The sequence below is a fragment of the Bos javanicus genome, chromosome 4, assembly GCF_032452875.1.
Source record: "Bos javanicus breed banteng chromosome 4, ARS-OSU_banteng_1.0, whole genome shotgun sequence".
NCBI lineage: Eukaryota > Metazoa > Chordata > Mammalia > Artiodactyla > Bovidae > Bos > Bos javanicus.
Window position 1 is genome coordinate 5,354,569 of NC_083871.1, and position 16,043 is coordinate 5,370,611.

Sequence of the window (16,043 nt, forward strand, 5' to 3'; positions counted from 1 at the left end):
TATCGTGTCAGTGTGCCCTGAAATGCCTGCCCATACCCTACACTTGATTCCTAAGTGGTCTTGGGTGATGGTGTTCTATTTACCGACAGAACATGAAGCCATGAGCCTTCTCTGCTGGTACCTACGTAGTCCTGACAGGAGGCTGAAGCTAAGTAAACATCCTCTGGATGGATGGATGGCTGAATGTGTGGTACAGGTTACATTTACACAAAGATCCCTGGTGGCTCAGACGGTAAAGCGTCTGTCTACGATGTGGGAGACCTGGGTTCGATCCCTGGGTTGGGAAGATCCCTTGGAGAAGGAAATGTCAATCCACTGCAGTACTATTGCCTGGAAAATCCCATGGACAGAGGAGCCTGGTAGGCTACAGTCCATGGTGTTGCAAAGAGTCGGACACGACTGAGCGACTTCACGTTCATGTTCCCCTTCTCCAGGGGATCTTCCCGACCCATGGATTGAACCTGGATCTCCCACATTGCAGGCTAATTCTTTACCATCTGAACCACCAGGGAAGTCATAATTCAGAGAACAAAAAATGAAGACACTTAAAAATCACCTTGGAAATTCTCAAGTCATATATGCCTTCTAGCTACAAAGAAAGGAAGTGCTTGTAACCCTATTATGTTGGGTTTAAAAGGTTTATTTTGCTGTGTCAAGTATTTTTTCACTAGTAGATGGCATGAGAAAAAGAACTGTTGTGTGGAACATTAGCATTTAACCCACCAGCTGGGTTTGGAAGCGTCCACCATCTGCAGAGCATTAGAGGAGGCGTGAGGAGGGTGAACGCAGGTTGGTCCAGAGCCTTCTCTTCCTATCATGTGGACCTCTGTGTCTGTTCCTCCATGTATCTTGACCTTCCAGAGCCTGTGGGGCCAATATAACCATTACCCCAGGTCCCAGTGGGGATGCTGGGGCACAAAGAAATAAAGAAACTTGCTCAGAGTCCCAGGGTTAGATCCTGGGTCTGCTTTGGTTCACCGGTGAGAGCTTAGTGAGCAGATTGGGTGGAAGCTTGTGGCCAGAGAGAACTCAGGCGTTTCTCCCAAATCCTGGCTCATTGATTTTAAAAAGCATTGGAGTGTATTGTTTTACATGTGTGCATGCCTGCTAGGTCATTTCAGTCATGTCCGACTCTTTGCAACCCTGTGGTTACAGCCCACCAGGCTCCTCTGTCCATGGGATTCTCCAGGCAAGAATACTGGAATGGGTTGCCATGCCCTCCTCCAGGGGATCTTCTGGACCCAGGGATCGAACCCAAGTCTCTTACATTTCCTGCATTGGCAGGCTGGGATTTTACAACGTTGTGTTAGTTTCTGCTGTGCAACAGAAGTGAAGCAGCTATATTTATACATATATCCCTCCCTTCCATGCACTCCTAAATGGGTAACTTAGCTGAGCACTGTAACTTAGCTTAGCTTTGTGGGTAATCACAGAGCACCGAGCTGAGCTCCCTGTGCTATATAGCAGCTTCCCGCTAGCTAGCTATCTTGCACGTTGTTTAGTTGCTAAGCCACGTCTGACTCTTGTGAGCCCCTGGACTGTAGCCCACCAGGCTTCTCTATCCTTGTGATTTTCCCGTCAAGAATACTGGAGTGGGGTGCCATCTCCTCTAGGGGATCTCCCCTGCCCAGGAATTGAACCTACGTCTGTTTGGCAAAAAGTGGGACACGACTGAGTGCCTAAGCACACCCACTTCTGCTTGGCGGTGGGTCTGCTGCTGAGCCACCAGAGAAGCCTGGGAGTGTGTGTGTGGCAGCGCTATGCTCTCTGTGTCCCAGCTCCTCCTTCCCACTCTGTGTCCACACATCTATTCTCCATTTCTGCATCTCGGTTCCTGCCCAGCAAATAGGTTCATCTGTACCCTTTTTCTAGATTCCATATATATGTGTTAATGCACAATATAGCGATTCCCTGGTGGCTCAGACGGTAAAGCGTCTCCCTGCAATGCGGAAGACCTGGGTTCGATCCCTGGGTTGGGAAGATCCCCTGGAGGAGGAAATGGCAACCCACTCCAGTACTCTTGCCTAGAAAATTCCATGGATGGAGGAGCCTGGTGGGCTACAGTCCATGGGGTCATGAAGAATTGGACACGACTGAGCAACTTATTTCAATATTTCTCTTTCTGAGCTACTTCACTTAGCTCTTTGCTCTTGATCCTCTGATGCTTTGATTGTGGTTTTGTGGTTCCCTGTCGTTACTGACTATATGTGTTTACCCCACGTGTCCTTTGAAAATCTGTGCTTCATGTGTGTCTCTACTTAAGATCTTTGAGCCCCCTAGCCCACCCCTGTCCCCTCCTCTTCCCCCCTCCCCTATCCTTTCCTTTTCTGCCAGAATTACTTGAAATTACAAATTCAGTTTCCCATGTGAATTTCCCTTCACTCTATAAAGGTTGGGTTTCCTATACCTGACATCTTTTTAAAAAAAATTTTTTTTAAGCATAGTTAGTTTACAATGTTGTGCTAATGTCTGCTGTACAAGAAAGTGATTCAGCTACACACATATATATTTTTTCATATTCTTTTCCATCGTGGTTTATCACAGGATACTGAATATAGGGTGTCTGTGAATCTGTTTCTGTTTCATAGATATGTTGATTTGTATCGTATTTTAGATTCCACAAAGTGATATCATATGGTATTTGTCTTTCTCCGTCTGGCGTACTTCACGTGGTGTGATAACCTCTGCGTCCATCCACATTGCTGCAGATTTTGTTCTTTTTGGTGGCTGAGCACATGGCTCCTGACGCTCCAAGGTCAGTTTGCTGGGACTGCAGGCAGGGCTGTCCTGCGTGGTCTTCACAATTCTCTCTGGAGTCCTTCTGCTGTGTCTTGCTACTTTTGATAGATGAAACTGCCAGCAAAGCCAATGAAAAGAAATCTAGAAATGCCTTTAAGCAGAATAAGAGCCTAAAACATCCAGACAGTCTTGCCCTGATGGATTGGCAGGATTCTCTGCAAAAGTGTCCCAGATAACAAGGAAGCCTGGTCTGTGGGTCCCAGGGGTTTTGTCTCTGTTGTACTCTGTGTTTCTTCAGTCTTGGACTAACTAGAACTGTTTTCCTTTCTCATGCACTTCATCTTTTTCATTTATTTTATTCTGTTTTGTGCTCAACTTCTCTTGTTCAGTTGTAACCTTCCTAGGTTATTTGTTGTTTTGGGCATTAGCTTCTTCCTTCCTTGTTTCTCTCTGCTTCTATTGTTTGAGCTGCTGTGCTAAAAGTAGCTTCCTTTAATCTGCTATAAACCTGGTGAAAGAGGTAGTTATCAACCCCATTTTACAGGTAAAGGATCCTGAGCTACACACTTTCAGTGAATCCTGGTGTTAAAAGCTGCCCAAGTTCAGACTCACCTGTGTTTCCAGAGCCTAGCTCTCATCGCCCACACGTTGCACATGTCTGACAAGCCTGAGTCTCAATTTTTCTACATTAAGAACAGGAAGGTTTTGAGTAAATCATTTTTAAATGGTTTCTAAAATCCTGTGATGGCAGATAGTCTACTAATGTCTGAGAACAGAATGGGAAAAATGGTGACATTTAAAGCTCAAGTGAGTCTTCCCTTATCTACTTAAAGGAAAACAATATGCATCTGTGTGTATAAACCTCTTATAGAGAATGTATTTAAAAGGATATCATTTTGGCTAAATTCAATAAGGGCAGATATCTGTCCTTGCTTTAAAACTTTGGTATTTTAATGTTTTTGATGTGATACTTTTTTGTATCATTTTTGCATTATTTATTCTCCTAACCCAGTGGTTCTGAAAGATACCGTAGAATCACCTTCAGTTCAGTTCAGAATCACCTTAAGATCTAGTGTAACAACTGGATTCTTGGGTCATGCCCCCAGAGATCCTCATTTGGGAGGGTAGGTGGGGCCTAGAAGCTGTATTTTCCAGTGCTCCCTGGTGATTCTCTGGCTGGAGGTCCCCGACCATCCAGATCAAGGGAAACTCTTTTACACAATGAAGTTACGTGTAATTATTGTTCGCCTTTTATGGGTAGAGAATGGGATATTTGGTGAGTTTCGTGTATACCCAATGAGCACTGCAGTGGTAAACTGAATTTAAAACATAGAAATTCTCAAAATCTACTTAATTGCCTCGAATATTCATTGAAAGGACTGCTCCTGAACCTCCAGTCCTTTGGCCACCTGATGCAAAGAGCCAACTCAATGGAAAAGACCCTGATACTGGGAAAGATAAAAGGCAAAAGAAGGGGTCACCAGAAGATGAGGTGGTTGGATGGCATCACGGACTCTCAATGGACATGAGTTTGAGCAAACTCCAAGAGATAGTGAAGGACAGGGAAGCCTGGCATGCTGTAGTCCACGGGATCTCAAAGAGTCGGACACAACTTAGCAACTGAACAGCATCATCATCTCAGATCTGTTCATGTTGCATAATTTTCTAAGCAAAAGAGCTGTTTTGGGGGGAAAGACAAAAAAAAAATCTATACTCAAGAGTCATGAATTTAAAAACTGTTGTTTTCAGATCTGTGAGCACTGATCAGGGGCTATTTTAGAACCTTCAGGTTCTTAGCTGAGGGTCATGGCCTTGGATTAGAGTTGATTATGCAGATGTTGCTGCCTCATGGAATGGCCAGGCTGGCGTGTTTGGCTTGAATAGCTGCTAAGAGTGGCTGTGGTGTGTGCTCCTGCTCGCACCTGGAGCTGACCTGGGGCCTGCTTATGTTCCAGGCGAGCAGCTCGGGCAGCCTGGGGTGGGCAGCTGGGAGGACGCCTCTGTGCCCACACTGGGGAGGGCTTCAGATGTGAGCACTCACACCCAGGGGGCTTCTGGCAGCTTCGCACTGCCTTCCGGGCGGCAAAATTAGAAAGTGGCCTAGTTGGTTTTTGTTTCTTGGATTTTTTTAATCTAGAAAGATGCATAAAGCTTCACGTAGCTGCTTTTAGTTGCCCATTGGTACACTCGGAAAATGAGGAACGTGTTAGTCTCCACATGTGTTAGTTTCCATTTCTCCCGCCCCAAACAGCGTGGTGGGATGGATCCTCTGTTGAAATAACTGAGTCGCACCGTCTAGAACCACTTCCTCTCATTCTTAGGACCAGCTGATGGTTGATAGGAGCCAGCTGATGGATGATAGGAGCCACAGAGCCCTATTTCCTAAATTCTGCAAGTATACATTGAAGGAATTTTTAAAAAACCATTGGTGACCTCACATTTCAAAACTGGCATGTAGAAAGCTTCTTCATAATTTTAAATGCTTGAAAGAGAAAAAAATTCATAGCATACTATAAATATTGACATTTTAAATGTGTCTAATAAAGTTTGATACAATCACATAGATAAATTCTTCTATAACAAGAAAACATTTTGCATTATTATTCTTTTTCTTAATACTTCCCTGCCAGTCCCCATGTAAAATTATATTCTATCCAATATATATTTTATTCTTAAAAGTATTTTCTAAAGACTTGAAGTGAAATGTGATATAAAATGTCTGTTTAAATTAGATTTTTAAATTTTATGTGATCATAAAACTGTGAGTAGGAAAATATTCTATATTGAGTTCTTATTACATTTGCAAATACATAAAGACAATATAAATATAATTGCTGATACATAATTGTTAAGCATGAAAAGTAAATCTTTCTTGAAAAGATATCTTTTAATAAGATGAAAGGTAATTTTTAAGTTTATTTCTTATATCCATTAATGAGCATAACTTATAGATAAAAGCAGAATAGCTTCAGATTAATCCTGTGACTCTTTCCATTTTTATTGATTCAAATCCTGAGGAAATATTTTACTAAATATAATACCAATAAATATCAGTATTTATTTATAATACTATATAATATATAAAAAACAGGCAAGAGTACTGGAGTGGGGTGCCATTGCCTTCTCTGATAAAATAAATAATAAATAATAAATAATTATTAGAGGATGGAAAACTTTCCTGTTATAACAGTCCTTTAATTCTTTGAAGTCCTTCTGGTTAATCCCATAGGGTGTGGATGCGTGCTGACTCACTTCAGTTTTGTCCAATTCTTCACAATCCTATGATCTAACTGGTGTCTCATATGTCTCCTGCATTAGCAGGCAGGGTCTTTACCACCAGCGACACCTGGGAAGCCCAATCCCATAGTGATCTATCATAAACTATTATTTCGATTGATCTTTTGTCTGTGCCTGACTAGGTTCTCTTTTGAATTAGTCAGTAACCAAGATTTAGAAGCCATTTGATCTGTCAGGGGATTTGTTACTCAGTAATACTAGAGTTATTGACTCATGGGAGATATAAGAAAAAAAATACTTTATCAAGATTTCTCAAATAATAATTACACTCATTTCTCAGAGGCACTTTCTTTTTTTAAAATATAATGTTTGAAGGTATCCCTCCTAAAGGAACATATATGTATAAATTAAATAGCATATATGGAAAATTTTAATTATAAAGTATTATATACATGTAAAGGAGTATTATAATTCAGTATGATATGGTTACTGAAATTGTATAAATTATTTTTAGAAAATTTAAGTAAGTCAAAATGACCAATTTGACATCATACTCTGGTTTTCATTCGTGTTATATTTTTTCAGAAGCCTGAGGTTAGAATTACATGTGTAGTAGCTACTGATTTTACTAACGTGTTGACCTGGGCTAAGGAATAGCAAAGGTTACTTTTTAAAACCTGAGACATGATTGACCTATAACATTATATTAGTTTTAGGTGCACAGCATAATGATTTGATACATGTATATGTTGGTTGGCCAAAGATTAGTTAATATTCATCTACCAAAAAAGAAAAGAATTGAGACTGTGGTCATAGATGCCACAAGCACTTTCTAAATCTATATCATCAGTAAGTTTTGAGGAAATTGATATTGTCAGTTGTTACTCACTTTTGCCAAAACAGCACTTTTTAGTCATTTAAAAACATCTCATCCCAAACTTTGTCTATTTTTGTCAGGATCTTAGCTATATAGATTTGGTCCATGTAATTTATTGAGACCATCTGCCACATTAACTAATTAGTGAAATGGGCCCTTATTGTCCAACTGAAAATCCAAGTCACATTTACTTTGGATTAAAAAAAAAGTCATATTTTTAATTTAAGTAAATGTGTTAATCCTCGTGACAGTTATCTAAAGGCATCTGCATGTTCTCAATTTCTCACACATCTCTTTAAAACATAGGAGTTTGATATCCAGGGCTTGAAGCTGTTTCCCCTTTAAACCCTATATTTTAAGGCTGTGAAAATCAGCTCTCAACTTTCCTGACAACCAAATCTTACTGGTTTCCAGTAAGAAGAAGGATTTAACTCATGGTGGGAACACAGCCTGGGCTCGAACCCAGAGTGGCTGCCGCTCATCCATAAAAATGCCTGTAACCATTATTCTCATCTGACCCCAAATCAGCCTGAATGCAGTTATGTAATGACCTTTAAGAAGAGCTCTTCTTCGACTGTCTAATCTTGAGCAAGGCTTTCCCTGCCGCAACCACACCACCAATGCTGCTACTTTGCTATAAAACAGACTTAAATCCACTGCTGCTCTTTACTTGCTAAGCCATGTTCAACTTTCTGCAATCCCATAGTCTGTTGCATACCAGGCTCCCATGGACACATGGGATTTCCCAGGCAGAAATACTGGAGTGGGTTGCCATTTCCTTCTCCAGGGCATCTTCCAGGCCCAGATATCAAACCCACATCTGCATTGCAGGAGGTTCTTTACTACTAAGCCACATGGGAAGCCTTTAAATTCACTGAGAATGGTTTAAAACATCCACGGCTTCATTAGAATGTAAGACTTTCATCAGTCTCAGTTTTGGCCCCAGATTGTTGAAAAATGTCATCTAATGTTTCATGCACTCTGCAAACTACCTTGTTTCTGTAGGAGACCTATTGAACTATCCTGAAGGGCTGGACCACTCGTACCTCTTTGGTCATTATTACATGCCAAGTATTACTTTTTCTACAGCAATGGATGGTATCAATAGCATAAATTTGTAGTAGACATTGTTAATTTGTATGCAATTTTTTTGTTCTGACTAATGCAGCACAAGAACACATGCATGACATAGGTAGGGAGATAGATCGATGTGTTAGTTGCTCAGTTGTGTCTGACTCTTTGTGACCCCCCCCCCCCATAGACTATAGCCCACCAGTCTCCTCTGTCCATGGAATTCTCCAGGCAAGAATGCTGGAGTGGGTAGCCATTTCCTCCTCCAGGGGATCTTCCAGACCCAGGGATCAAACTTGGGGCTCCTGCATTGCAGCAGATTCTTTACCATCTAAGCCACTAGGGAAGACCCGATAGATAGATACAGTGATAAATAGATTGATAGATAGGTAAACAGACCTAGGCAAAAAGTTCATTGGAAATATCCAAAGCATTTATGAGGAAAATCATAAAATCCTACAAATACACACAAGAGTGTATGCATGCTAAGTCGCTTCAGTCATGTCCGACTCTTTGCAGCCCCACGGACTGTAGCCTGCCAGGCTCCTCTGTCCATGGGATTCTCCAGGCAAGAATACTGGAGTGAGTTGCCATGCCCTCCTCCAGGGGATCAGCCCAAGGATCGAACCCACATCTCCTGTGTTGACAGCAGGTTCTTTACCACTAGCACCACCCAGGAAGCCCACACACACAAAAGTAGAGTTGTGCAGATAGAAAGATGGGCCACATTCTTAGCTGTGAAGACTCAACATTATTGTGTTGCAGGTTGAGGTGGTTACACAGAGTAGTTTAAGGGAAGCGGGAAGAGTGTTTTATACATATATGGATGGTCTCTAGGATGGGCTTTTTTTTTTTTTTCATTTTTAAAATTACAGGTGACTTTTTACTAGAAATCAAAGTCAACAACTGAATTTCTGTAATGTGGCAGATTAATTATTGGCCTGGAAATAAGAGTTTACTGGGTTTGAAGCCCTAGGGCAAGACAGCACTTACTAAAATGATGCTGGTCAAAGAGTATGATACTCACAGCTGCCACCACCCGCCTGCCTGCCAGGCCTGCACTTACTTCTACGATCTCCGTTCATCCTCCCCACATCGCTATAAAATAAGAGCAGCCTTCCTTATCCAGAGGCAAAAATTTCCAGCTTCCAGAAGCCTAGTAGCTGATCAAATCTGTTGATGTCTGTTTATGTTTATCAATATGTTGTGTGTTCATATTTGTATTTTTATGTCTGTGATATCTTGTCTGTGTTTGAGATTATGTTCTCAATCAAGCATGTTGGTGAAGCTCCCATTTTTAGAAATTTCCCCCAAGCTCTTGACTCCTAGCTGAGCACAGGCAGAACCCTCAGGGTGTGGAGCTGACCCTTCATTTCTTGGCAGCAGAGGGGCCTCTCTGCCTCTGTTGACCCATCTGTGTGATGGGCGTAACACCATCCAGCCTGCAGCATCCTTGTAAGGGTTAGCAAGTATAGAGCTCAACTAATACCTTTAAGGAAGCATTTTGAAATTGTGAGTAAACTGGATGGGAGCTTTATTAGAAAACTTCCAGATGTTATTGTTCATTTTTCCTTGAGAATATGCAACTGGTTTCTTATATCTGTAACCCGAAGAGCTGGAAGAGATTAGATCTGCATTTTAAAAAGTATCCTAACATATGTGAATGGCCAAAGTAATCAGGTCTTTCCTAGAAAGATTAATTTCATGTAAACTAATAGTTACTGTATTCCAAGATCTATCTTCATTTTCTTAATCAAGGATCCTTGAATCAGAGTGGGTATAACCAGCTCACAAATAATTTCAAGCAGTTTTCCTGGATTTGATGTTTTCAGGGAAACTGGCCTTCTCTGTGCCTCTGTGGAACCCCACAGATGTAGCCCCCGAGACACACGGTGGGGACGTGGCCGGGGTCCACTGCATGTGACTAGTGTCGAGGTAGGAATGGCCCCGGCGTCTCTGTCTGCATCCTCTGCTCTTTTCCTAAGGCACATATAGCGGGATGAACTCTGCATGTTGATGGAACAAGGCACTCGGCCTTACTTGTAGTTCAGTGCACAGAAATGCCACATATGTAGAAACACTGCAGCGTCTGCTAAGGTGGCACATAATGCTCTGGTGTGGGAGGACAGGGACCTGAGTTCCAATCCTGGTTTTGGTTTTAACTCTGTGACTTTGGGCAGATTGCAAAATGAACTTCGGTGATGGCCATGTATGAGCCCCTCAGTTCAGTTCAGTCGCTCAGTCCTGTCTGACTCTTTGCAACCCTGTGGGCCTTCATTTAAATGCTGTAAATTTGATGAGTCTAAAATGATACAAATGAATTTACTTACAAAACAGAAAGAGACTCACAGACTTATAAAACGAACTTATGGTTGCTGCGGGGAGGGATAGTTAGGGAGTTTGGGAAGGACATGTACACACTGCTATATTTAAAATGGGTAACCAACAAGGACCTACTGTATAGAACAAGAAACTCTACTCAGTGTTATGTGGCAGCCTGCATGAGAGAGGAGTCTGGGGGAGAGTGGATACATGTATGTGTGGTAAGTCCCTTTACTGTCCACCTGAAACTGTCATGACATTGTTAATCGGGTGTGACCCAATATAAAATAAAAAGTTCAGAAGAAAAAAAAATGTGTCAGCTTGAGCCATACCAGATACCATTAAGTTATAAAATCTTTTGGGGAATGACCTGGTGGCTCAGAGGTTAAAGCGTCTGCCTGGAATGCAGGAGACCCAGGTTCATTCCCTGGGTCGGGAAGATCCCCTGGAGAAGGAAATGGCAACCCACTCCAGTACTCTTGCCTGGAGAATCCCATGGAGGGAGGAGCCTGGTAGGCTACAGTCCACTGGTTGAAAAGAGTGGGACACGACTGAGCGACTTCACTTTCACTTTCACTTTCTTTTAAAAAGCATTGCTTCAATTAAAAAAAAAAAAAATTCCTCTGGGGCCGTTTCCCCTGTTTGGGCAGTTACAGAAATCCTCTACCATCCTCAGGGTCCCTCGGAGACCCTCACTGTGTTCCGAAGTGATTCTCCATCCAAAGCCTGAATGAGCTCTCGGTCCAGGTTGAAATGTCACTGTTGGCCTGAATGAAGGTGGCTGCCATATTACAGTCCTGCCCTTAGGAGCCCAGAAGTTGAAAAGGTGCCCTTCAGTAATGTGAAACTTTCAGGAAAACTTATTAAAAACTTAGCTGTAAAGCAAATTCCGTAATGTAGTGCCCAGAATCCCATACTTTTCCAATATCCTGTATGTCTCCCCAGCTTGCCCAGGCCTGATAAAAATCCCATCCCAAGTTGTGTTAAGAGCTGGCTCCCCGAAGTGTGTGTGGAGTCAGATCTGCCACAGGAGGGCAGTATTTGTACAGGTACAGTGAGTCCTGCTGAAACTCCCAGCTGAAAGTTGCCATTTTATGGAGCATTCATAAAATCAAGAGGAGAAAAATACATCCTGAGTGATAAGCCTCGTTTGGGATGTAGCACTAATTTTTGTTGTAAATTCATTTTGAAGAGAGATTTAACAGTGTAGCGTGTTTCGAAAGTGTTCTGTGTTCAGAATTATAAAATAATCAGCATATGAAAAAGTTTTCAAAGCAGAGGGGAGTCACGTGAAAGACTGAGAGCCCAACTTGGCGCGTGTCACTTCATGTACTCGCTTGAGCCCCTGGTGCCTACAGGCAGCTCTGAGAGACAGAGTTGTGCTTTTTCACTTTTCCTGCTCTAGCATCATTTACAGTTTGCTCTAGTACAACAATGGTCTCAATTTTTTAAAGGAGGTGTGATCGTCCAGGAAGAGGGAAATTCCTGGCTTTCGCTTCTAGATTCTGACTTTGGCACACACAGTTCTGCGACCTTCAGGCTCACCTCCCCCGTGTGCACAGGGGTTTGTCACCTCCACCTCAGGGCTCCTGAGAGGGTTAAGTGAGGCTGAACACACACCAGGCACAGGGGGGGCATCCGTAGCTGACACTCGCCGGACTGGGCGATGGCTCGGCTCCTTGTTCCTTTTTTCCCTCGGGAACTATAAGAAATGAGAGGGTCCTCTCCGGCTAAAAAGCCCATTTTCATTTGGGGGATTTTCATTATAAAAGGGACTTGCAAAGGTATTAGGGAATCAAAGAGTGAGAGTTTTATGGCTTTCAAGACAACATATGTTACCTCGTGGTTTCTCCAAAGGGTAGTGCCGTCAGCAACAAATCACAGTCATTGTAGCCGCTTAGGCTTTCATTTCTAATCCAGTGTCTTGGATAGGAAGCTTCTCTCAAACAGTGGGAAGGACACAGATCCAAAAATGTAATTTAGAAAAATGATCCAAAGCTGCTTTGCATACCTATTTGCCCATTCAAAGTAGTTTTTAAAGTTTTTATGTTGCATGCTCTCCAGTGCAAATCTGGAAACTGTCAGAGGAAGGTTCTGTTTTTAAAGCCTCAAGGAATTTTTTTTCAAAGTACTGGATTCTTAGAATGGGGAAAATATCCTCTAACTGGAGCCTGAAAGGTTGATTGAAGGGCCTCAGGCCAGTACTTAGTTCTCATAGTGGGAAGAAGAAACATGGATTTCTACCCTTTGGCTGAGGATTTAATGTCTGTAGGAATGAGAAGTAAAAAAAGTTCCTTTCAAAATTCTGATTTTCCTTATTTCCCTTAAAATATGCGTATCTGCTTTCCCCCTAATTTCTGCATTTCTTTTGTGAGCCTCTGCTGCTCCTGGGTGGACAAGCACAAAACTGCAGAACCACAGCTGTCTTCACAGGGGTTGGTGGAGTGGGAGGGATTCGAGTCACTTCTGAGACCAGACAGCAAGAGAAGCAGACCCCGGTCCCTCCAAGCCCTTCTCTGCCTTGGGAAAGGCAGCTGCGTTGTCACGGTGGCTGAACCCTGAAGCTTGGGGTCCCTTTACTTCCTCTGTTCTCCTTACTCCGTCTGCAGTCCAGCTCGGATCCCCACCTGCTGCCTTCAGAGGACGTCCCAAACCCCACCACCTCACTCCTCCCGGGCGCCCCACTTCCAGATTCCTTTCTGGCCTCACTGTTTTGGATGTAGATGAAACTCCCTTTAGAACAGAGCCCCCTTCCTCCCTAGAGGGTAACAGCCCTTTTGAAGCTTTTATATATTAATAAAATACAGTCAATGATTACATGTTCATAAACAGTGCACAATATGTATGTATTAGCAATGTTAGCAATGTATGTAATGATTTGCTTTCTAGAGTCTGAATCCTTTTAAAATTTTACTGAAATACAGTTAATTTACAATGTTATGTTAATTTCCGCTGTATAGCAGTCATTCAGTCATGTGTGTTAGTCACTCAGTCGTGTCTGACTGTGCGACCCCATGGACTGTAGCCCACCAGGTTTCTCTGTCCATGGGATTCTCCAGGCAAAAATACAGGAGTGGGTTGTCATGCCCTCCTCCAGGGAATCTTCCTGACCCAGGGATCAAACCCAGATCCCCTGCATTGAGAGCGGACTCTTTACCATCTGAGCCACAAGGGAAGCCTATGTGACTCAGTTATACCTACATATTAAGTATACTCTTTTCCATTATGGTTTATCCCAGGATATTGAATACAGCTCCCTGTGCTATACAGTAGGAGCTCGTTGCTCATCCATACTGTGTATAATAGCTTGCATCTGCTCATCCCAATCTCCCGATTCGTCCCTCCACCACCCTTTTTCCCTGGGCAACCACAAGTCTGTTTTCTGTGTCTGGGAATCTGTTTTGTAGATAAGTTCGTTTGTGTAACATTTTAAGTTCCACATATAACTGATATGGTATTTGTCCTTCTCTGTGTCACTTCAGTCAGGAGTAGTCTCTAGTTGCATCCACGCTGCTGCAAATGGCATGATTTTGTCACTTGAGTGTATGTTCCTCGGTTCTTTGTCTCATCACAACAAAGATTTGGAGTGATGGGCATTAAAGCCCCCTCGGCGTGTCTTGGATAGACCGTGTTATAGCTCTCAGGTCTCGAATGCACCATGTTATAGCTGTTACACAAATCAGTGTTACAGCTCAGTGTTACAGCTCTATTTTATTTAGAAGATAGCAGAAAAATCCATCTTCGAGGCGTGAGGGCACGTTGATCCAAAGACATGAGGAGAAGAGTGCCCCAGCACGCGGGGGAGAGAGAGAGAGCTAGCTTTGGCTCCTCTTTTTATATGTTTATCTCTCCCTGGGCCTGTCCTATGTAAATCGGGCCAGCCGGGAGTGTTGTTTGTTTTACCTGAGGTCCTCACTCCGGTCCTCGGACCTTCTTTTGTTCTATTTTCGCGGGCTTTTCCCTTCTTTGTCTTTTAGCCACTGCCATTTTGGACTCCTTTTCCCTATTCTACCTACCTAACAGTTTCATTCTCTTTTATGACTGAGTAGTATATGTTTTGTATATGTACCGTATCTTCCCAAAGGCTGAATCTTGACTCATAGAATAAGAATAGTGAATGTGAAGAAAATAAAAAAGACGAGGAAGGACTGCCAGCTGCTTCACACAGCAGTCTCCCTCTGTCTCCCGTCCCTGCCCAAGCCCCTCTCTGGGCAGAATTCCCCCGGGGCACTGCCATGGGAGACCAGAGGGCCACCGGACACTTGGGGGACCCTGTGTTCAGGAGAGACATGGGGCATCATGGGGTCTTGTAAAAGTTCTGATTCAGGGGGCCAGGGACTAGGGCTGTGACTTGGCATTTCTAATGAGCTCCCAGATGAAGCTCTGTGCTGAGAACCAAGGCCCTGGACCCTGGTTCCTGGGTGGAGAGGTGGAGTCTGGCCTAGAGACACCCACACAGAGGACAGGGTCTGCACAGGGAGATTCAGTCTGTGAGATGGTCCATGGGGGCATGGGAGGACGTGCTGCCCGCAGAGGCACGGCCAGGTGCTCCCGATTATCCGTGTGTGTGTGTGTGTGTGTGTGTGTGTGTGTGTGTGTCTACGCAGGTATGTTCAGGGCAGTTTGCAGTGACTCTAGGTTGGAAGCACACTGAACAAATGCCTTCCTGCTTCTGACCCTCAGTCTGGGATGAGAAGGACCAGAGCTTTCTTTTCATCTCATGGTCAGAGTGATGCCCATATTTACCTGGTGAAGAATGTTTGCTGCCCCAGAGGATACACTGTGAGTCTATAATTACATCATAAGTATAACTCTTGAAGGACAGTCTCCAGTAAAGCCTAACGCTTACTTGTGATGCTTCCTGCTGGGTGACCCAGTGAGCCTGGGACCTCCTTTTGGAGGAGGTGCTGAGACCAGCTTTCAGGAGGCACTGATCAGGAATCTTGGCACCTAGCATCAGACTGAGATAATCTGATAAGCTTGGACAGTAACTGCTGCTTGAACATAAAGAGAGGCAGAAAAGCCAAGAAAAGTTAAAAGGTAAGAAAGGAATGTTTTGCTTCCTTGGCTTGAGAAAAACATACAACATAGATATAGATAGGTATCTGTGAGTATCTATCATGATCAGAGTATTTGGTTGAACTATAAGAATACATTTTTAATGATGTTTCCTAAGTGATTTGTTTTTGATATTGTTTCTTTTAGCATGTTAGATTTCTATCTTATATTATCTGGATGATTTTCTAGCTTTATAACAAAAGTGAAGGCAAGTCATAAATGCAGTGGTTATGGAGTTTGTTTCTTTGAAAATTCAGTTATTTACAGAAAAAAAATATGATTTTCACCTTCCTTTGAATTTCCTTTCCATCTCTGTCTTGGGGTGAGTTGAATGCTCTGTGTTGAGTAAAGGCTGGCAGATTGCGTGTTTGCATCTTCATCACAGATGACATAGGCCCTCCTCCATACACACCACCATAATGGGACCTGGAACAGTTTCTAAACAACTCATGGAATAAAATTTAAATACTACCAAGCAGGTGTGATATCCCTCCATTCAGCTTCCGTTGAGTCAGGTGTTTACTGGTTCTCCTTCAGTACACACTGCACCTTAGGTATCTGGCTTCCAGGTATTAATTTATGGGGATGGAGGTTGAAATCTGTGCAAATGAAGCTGAGGGCACATATGAACTGTGCAGTCTTTTTGTCACCAAGGAGAGCTGTCTTTGTTTTTCTAAGTGCATTTTATGACTCTGGCAACATGTGGTGTCTAACCCTCTCTTTAGAGTCAACTCAGTTG

General features: G+C 43.0%; 1 protein-coding gene across 4 annotated transcripts in view; it reads left to right on the plus strand.

Moving 5' to 3' along the window:
• The window catches only part of COBL (cordon-bleu WH2 repeat protein), a 304,124-nt gene that overhangs the window by 125,519 nt on the left and 162,562 nt on the right, over positions 1-16,043 (plus strand). The gene's annotated exons all lie outside the window — the stretch shown is intronic.